The sequence below is a fragment of the Brassica oleracea genome, chromosome C6 (assembly GCF_000695525.1).
Source record: "Brassica oleracea var. oleracea cultivar TO1000 chromosome C6, BOL, whole genome shotgun sequence".
Taxonomy (NCBI): Eukaryota; Viridiplantae; Streptophyta; class Magnoliopsida; order Brassicales; family Brassicaceae; genus Brassica; species Brassica oleracea.
Window position 1 is genome coordinate 29,880,114 of NC_027753.1, and position 7,511 is coordinate 29,887,624.

The 7,511-nt window shown below is 40.3% G+C and overlaps 1 pseudogene; it reads right to left on the reverse strand.

Annotated features, from left to right (window-relative positions):
- The window catches only part of LOC106297965, a 48,406-nt pseudogene extending 43,112 nt beyond the window's left edge, over positions 1-5,294 (reverse strand).
- Between the last annotated feature and the right edge of the window lie 2,217 nt (positions 5,295-7,511).

Sequence of the window (7,511 nt, forward strand, 5' to 3'; positions counted from 1 at the left end):
CGCAGCATCGCTCAGAGACTTGTTTCCTTCGGCTGAGATCGACAGCGCATACGAGGAAGGGATAGCCGACATTTCAGCAGAGGTCCGACTCGTTTCCTTTTCGACAACGAAAGTTGGAGTGGCTTCATGAATGGCCGGAATCGGTAGAACCAGGCTGGCCTCACCCATCTCGACGCTGGAGTTCTTCTTTTCGCTTTGGGAGGAAGACATTCTTGCTTGAGAGAATGAAGAGAGAAAAGTTTGAAGGAATAAGATGTGTGAAGAATGGTAATTTATGAGTTGCTACTTATAAGGATATGAGGGTGACGTGGATTTCCGCAATAAAATAATCTCAAAAGACAATCTACGAGAAAACGTACTCTTAACTGAAAATTCCGATTAAAAACACTTCACTCGCCCGCAAAATCGTCTCCGAGTCTTGCAGGCTGGGGGGCTAACTATTGGGGTCGAAAACGGTTATCTCGAAATCAAGACTGTTGGGGTCGATAACGGTTATCTCGAAATCAACGGTTAAGATTATCATTTTAGCAAATTCTTCACGAAAGACTTCTTGAAAGAAAGATCGGAAGAATACAAATACTTATGGACGAGGGTCTCTGGAAAGATCGGTACGAAAAGAGACAGGTCAAGACCCGAGAACGGGACCGTTCTCACTTGTCCGCCTTGCCCATGGGCGAGGAAGACCATCACCGAGGTCACCTCGCCCGTGGGCAAGGACGACCAGCACCACGGTCACCTCGCCCATGGGAGAGGACGACCATCTCTGCTTTTTGGGCCAATAAGACCAGCTCTAGCCCAATAGTCATTCTCACAAGGGGTCACCTCGCCCATGGGCGAGGACGACCAGCACCACGGTCACCTCGTCCATGGGCGAGGACGATCCGTGCCCGGTTCACCTCGCCCTAGGGCGAGGATAATCCAATCCCGGCCAGTCCGACTCGTTACGACTCTCGTGTCCTCCGTATAGTTGTGATATCCGACTTTTGGATCATATACCTCTCGTTTCGTCTCGATCGGAGTTACTCTCGAAGTTTTACGACTAAAATCGTAGAAAAGCCCGAAGGCCTAAAAACGGCCCGAGAGGATCTAAACGTGTCTAGAGGCCGATCTACGATTTAGAAGGGACCTGAGCCCAATGGGAGTTATGACGGTTTATCCTAACTCGCGGAAGTAGGATAAACGTTAAGTTTCCGAAGATAAATATCAAGATTCGAGGATAACTACAAAGATCGACGAAAAATGGAATATTCCCAAAAGAGATAAACTTGGGCCCAAAGGCAAAGGAGTAAATGGGCCACCGACCTAAAACAACTATACAAGGAGAGCTGGAGCAGAAGAAAAGGGATCCGAGAATTTAGACTTAGAGAACTCCTGCTAGCTTAGGGGACTTAGAACTTAGGTGGTTAGACTAGCAAGGCAAGGCTTAGAACGTTTTGCTGCTTTTCTGTTCTGCTTTTGTCTAGTTAGCATATTTCTACTCCTCTCGGAGAAGTCCTGTATTCATACTATTTCATTATTAAAACGCCTCCTAGCGACTATTTATCTTTATCTTGCTATCTATCTTTTTACGCTCTGGAAATGATTACACAGAGAATTCGGACCTTCAGGGAAAATCGGGCTTTCTTGGTTTTCCTCCATACTTATTCATTAAAATCGACGGTGTGAATTCTGGTTCTCACGCACATGTTGAGTTTGCATAAAATCATTATGTGCATTCTGCTACTAAGTTCTCTCCATTTGAAATTGTTTATGGTTTCAACCCTATGTCTCCACTTGATCTTTTGTCTTTGCCTTTGAGTGAAAGAGTTAGTACAGATGGGAAGAAAAAGGCAGAGTCCATTCGGAAGTTGCATGAGCAAGTCTGTGCCAACATCACGGCCAAGACAAAGATCTATGAGAGGAAGGCCAATAAGAAAAGAAGCAAGGTCGTTTTTGAGGAGGGTGATCTTGTTTGGGTTCATTTGAGAAAGGAACGTTTTCCGGAGGAAGGGAAGTCCAAACTCTTGCCTAGGGTCGATGGACCATTCCAGATCCTTAAGAAAATCAGTAACAATGCGTATCAATTGGATCTGAAAGGTAAGTATGATATTTCTCCGAGTTTCAATGTTTCTGACCTATCTCCGTACTTTGTAGATAATCCAAATTTGTGGACAAATCCTTTTGAAGAGAGAGGGAATGATGCGCCTCAGTACATGAATCAGTACATGGAACCGGACCAGAATGGAGATCATGTCGTTCAGAACAACTCAGCCGAGGTTCGTCTACCTAGCCGTACCGCCCAGGACAATCGAGCCGTGTACCGCCTCGATCCGCTTTCATCCGGGATGGAGCTTTGACCAAATCTGTGTCCTGGCGTCCAAACTGACTGAGCCAGTACGCGTTCTTCCCAGCCATCTCGACAAGCCAAAGCCAGCAGCCGAGCCAGACTTGACTTGGATCGTGAGGTTTCCCAAAATGATCGAGACTTCTCTCTCTTGGTCCGTTTGGCGCGAACCGAATATTCTAAAGATCGAACCGATGGACTAAGTCTCATGTCCGACACTCTTTTGGACTTCTATCATTCAGATTTCTCTAAGGCACGAATCATCCAGCTATCTGAAGACTTAGGCCGCATCAGTACACTACTTGATCAGGCCACGGACTGTCCAGACCGTCCTGCATTCATCCAGCTCCTTACCGCGGCGACTTCAGCTTGGCCGGATGAATCTAGACATCAGCCGAAGAGTCACATTGACCAGATCTGAACTGAAGAGTTTTCTTGACTGACCTTCAACATTCTCAGTCAATTTTGTTATTTCCTAAGTGTTTTATTAATGTCTTTCTTTGACCACAAGTAGTATAAGTATGTAAACTTTTTCTCATTATCAATCAATCGATTTTCCCTTAAAGTTTATGAGTTCATCTCTTTGTTCTTTCCTTAGAACAGTTCATGTTTCTTGTCGAGTGATTCTCCAAGTAAACATATCTTCCGTTGTTGGTCTTGACGTAACATTCCAAACCACAATCGAAGCCGGTAGTATCATAAGATCTTTCCGTAAGCTTGTGTGTCGCCTTTCAAACCACCCAGTTCTTCCATCTTTTGGCGAGTTCATATCCAATTCCTGCAGGGCCTCAAATGCCTACCATTCTCACTTCATCACATTCTAGACTTAACAAGGACCGCATCTTTTCCATGTGAGCTCCAACCCCAACTGAGGATTCAAAATAGTTCGATGGAACAGAATCATTCAACACGTTTGAGATGTCAGCTACAATTTTTTCAATCATCTCCGCTTCACTACACCTAGCAACAGAGTCAGATCAAGAACGCATCCATTACACTGTCATGAAGACTAAGCAGTTTCAAAAAAAAGGTCGTGGAAACCAAGAAGGCTAACCAGTTGCGAGAATGCTCTCCAGCTATTGTAGCCACTTCCGCCAAAGCTTCTCTCCATTTGCTAGTGTCCTCCTCTGTTTTACCGTTACAAGTATTTTCAAAAACTTTCCCGAACTCTCCGGCTTGCTTCTTCACATCAGATGGATCGACTTCATAGAAAACGGGCATCACTGTTTGACCAAACGCCCTTCTGCACTTAGTAATCTCCACCAACTCGTTCAGGCACCATGTCGAAGAAGTGTAGTTCCTGGAGAGCAAGACTTGCTCCTCTCGATGTTATTATCGATGAACGTGTCGATCCCCCTTCTTTTGAACTCCTTGAGAACGTGACTAAGAAATTTTTTGCGAACATCTGCCCCGTGGAAGCTTGGAAAGACATCATGTATCCAGTTGCGAGGCAAAGACGAAGGATTAAGAGCCATGAAAAAGATCCAACTCTCAAGTCAAGTCTTTCTTGTGTTAAAAAAACTTCATGTATAGATGAAAAGGGAGACTTCTATGCCAATCTTTGATGTAGTACCACAAGAACAAGAAACCTTACAAGGATTTATTGAATTGATTAATAATATAGCAGAGAAAACAGTTTTAAATTTTTTAATGAAGTGGTTAAGAAGTTGACTTACATAGTTTTTCTTCCACCACCAACCCCGCAAAAAGGTTGAGGCTTGAGAGACTCCACTTCTGGGTAAGCTCACAAGGGCCCTTTAGTCTCTACTTGATCTATTACTGTAATCTTGGGCCTCTTGTCTATGCAAGGTTGTTCAGATGAGTTAATTTACTTGATTTGTTTAAAGAATCAATCATTAAGAAGAAGTTTGACGGGTCACTAAAAGCAAACCATTTGCAAATTGGCCTTGTGATGTTGTTTGTTTTGCTCCCCAAGAGATCTCTATTTGATGATGTCTTTTGCGTCAGCATAGCTGCCTCCATCATCCTTCAAGTTGGTATTTTCAACAGCTGATGCGCAACATTGGTGATCATCTAGAGGTTCGTTGTCGTCAGCGTCTGATTTCAGACAAATGCATTGAATGACTTGAGTTGATATATGTCAAATGGTATCAAGAAAACAAGGTTGTGAGTTCATTTATCTTCAAAAAAATTAACGTTGCCTGAAGATAAAGCCATTCGTCTTGCTCTTGGTTGGCTGTTGCGTGAACAGATAGATATTAATAACAAAGAAACAAATGGAGAAACAAAGAGAGCTTTCAACTTAACCTGTAGTTTTGGCCGGAGAGCTTCCAAAGGCCCTTTTTGCTGATTACAAATGGCAAATTCAAGCTATTAGCTTCTTCTTTTATTTTTTGCTGTGCATTACTTAATTTAATTGATCTTTTGTAAATTGCACACCACATAGAAAGAGACAGTAGCAGGAAAACAAAGAGAACACACATGGCCCTTGAATGAAACATGAAGACATCTGAATCAGCTTTCTCTAATGTATCATGGTAGATAACAGTATTAAAACTAATACTTCTATGTATCAATGGTGAAAACTAAAGCTACCTTAGATAGATTTCAAAGGAATCTTCTTAGGCATTTTCCTACAGTTAATCCCAACAATTTCTCAGGATCATACCTATTAAACTATAATGATGGACTCAAACTGAACAATCCAAGATTTCCTCACACTCAAATGATGGCTGATTATGATTCTCCATTTCACCTGAAACCTTCTTGATATCGTTTTTGCTCAGCTGGAGTATCATCATCTAAACAACAAGTGATTCGAAATAAAGAGTCCACTGACGGAATCATATCTAAGAAATTGATGCAACTCTAAATCACACTTGGAAATTTCCATTAACAATCTCGACACACGAGCAGCCGCGCATGATCAAACAGATAAGAATTCAATAAGAACCGGAAGCAGATTTTAGTGAGACTATTTACCTGGAAATGAAAAGGTGGATGATTAACGCTGGCTAACCGTCAGGATATTCCGACGAGAACAAAGGCGATCTGGTTTTGTATTTGTAGGCCTGGGCATAAGATCTCTGATCCAAAATCCGAACCGAACCCGAACCGAAAAATCTCTCGAAATATAAAAATACCAAAACGAATTTTGTAGGATGGTATAAAAAATATCCAAACCCGAACCCAAATAGGTAACCCGAAAAATCTAAAATTGATAGTCAATATAAATATTTCAAAATATATATAAGTATTTCAATTATTAAATTCAATATTTGTGGTAATATGATATATAAAATATAAATATTAAATTTTGATAAATATTTTAAATACACAATTAGTTATAAATAAGTATTTTATAATCTGTTCATTGAAATAACAAATCTATTCTCTATAAGGTAATGAATGTTGTTGACAAATGTTTGTTTTCATGTTTGATTTAACTTTTTATTGTTATTTTATTAATTTTATGTGTGATAGATTAATGTTTATTTAGTTTAGATGTTTTTCTTTATGTTTTGTTTTAAATTTTTGTTTTTTTACTTCGGTTATATCGGAACCGAACCGATATAATCCGAATGGTATTTTAAAATGCAATACAATTTTGAACCGAATCTGAAGTGTTATTAACCGAATCCGATCCGTACTAATAAAATTTTAGTATGGGATCTAGGATCATAAATCCAAAAATCCAAAAATCCGTAAACATCCATGCATTTGAGCTCCACGCACGATGTGATGACGGCGAGTCGGCGACGATGACTCAGCTTCAGAGCCGGGCCTAGAATTTTTAAGGCTAGAAGCCCAAAAAAAAAAAGTGGCCGAAAATAAAATAATGTAGGTAGGGGGATTTGAACTCTGGTTCGGAGTTAATGAACTGTGGCTATTGAACCACTACACTAAAGATACCCTTATTGAAATTTGTGGCCGGTTATATTAATATTATTTGGCGGCCGGAAGCCCATGCTTCTTTAGCTTGGGCCCAGGGCCGGCTCTGCTCAGCTTAACGCAGCAAGTGATTAGGGCCTAATATTCCGATGTACATCAAGATTCCATTACTCTGGATCACGTTCCAACTGTAGCTTTCGTCGCCATTATTCTATTTAGTAATTTTATTGATTGTGATTTGTAAAGTTGGGATACAATCTATCTAATTATATAAAAGAGTGTTTACCTCATTCCTGGACCCTCCACGTAGGAATCCACGTAGGAAATTCGTTTCATACGGTCGTGCCACGTGTCCACCCTTCATCCGCATCGTTTCATTTATTCTGAAATTATATGGGCTTTTATCTTTATTCATTCTCATCTTGCTGTCGGGCTTTTCTAAAACTTATTCTTAAGCCCTGTTAAGTACTTTAGGTTTTTTCTTCGTCGTCTTCTCACTTTCCTTTTGCCGATTTATTCGATCAGAAAACAAATGCATTCATCAACTCACCGTAATGTCTTTTTTTTTTTTTTTTTTGTTAAAAAACTCACCGTAATGTCGTCTCCACCTTCTATTAAAATCCCTTAAATCCGACCTTTAAGGTGATTACCCCACTACTTTCATTCTGGAGCATTTAATCGACCTCTTTGGATTCCCAGCCAACTGACTGAAGCTGTGAGTATAAATATCACATCTTTCACCCATGAGCAGCACAAATTCAACAAGATCGAGAAGAAAAGTTGTTCTAAATGATACACTCTTTATCAAATAGGAATCTACTTGGATACGCTTGGTCGCGAGGGAAGCAAATCCAGAGGTAGTAGATGCTCGAAAGAGTATGAGAAGTAGCTCTACGATATCAGTTAAATGTATAGGCTTAATCTTCAACCATATATTGTTCATCAGGTAAGCATAATCACTCTCATTCTGTTATTTTAAATCTCTTTGGATTGATCAGTAACATCATTTTAGTAACCTAGTAATCTAATGTTATTCTCTTTCTGACACATGAGAGTTGTGTAGATTTGAAGACTTGGAAAATTCTTTTTGTGACATTTTAAATGATATCATCTTTTTGTAAGATAATATGATTTTCTGTGTTTGTTTGCGGTTGGTCTGAGAAAAGCTGGTAACGTTTTTTTTATTTTTAAAGCTGGTAGCTTTGGTTGTAAAGCTACGTTTGAATGATTGGATCCTGCTATGCTTCTCTGTTTTCTTAGTTGATTCAAAAAGGTGATATTACAAGAGTTCAAGCGTGGGTCACTCTGAAACGTCCCGAGCTCCCAATGGACTCTT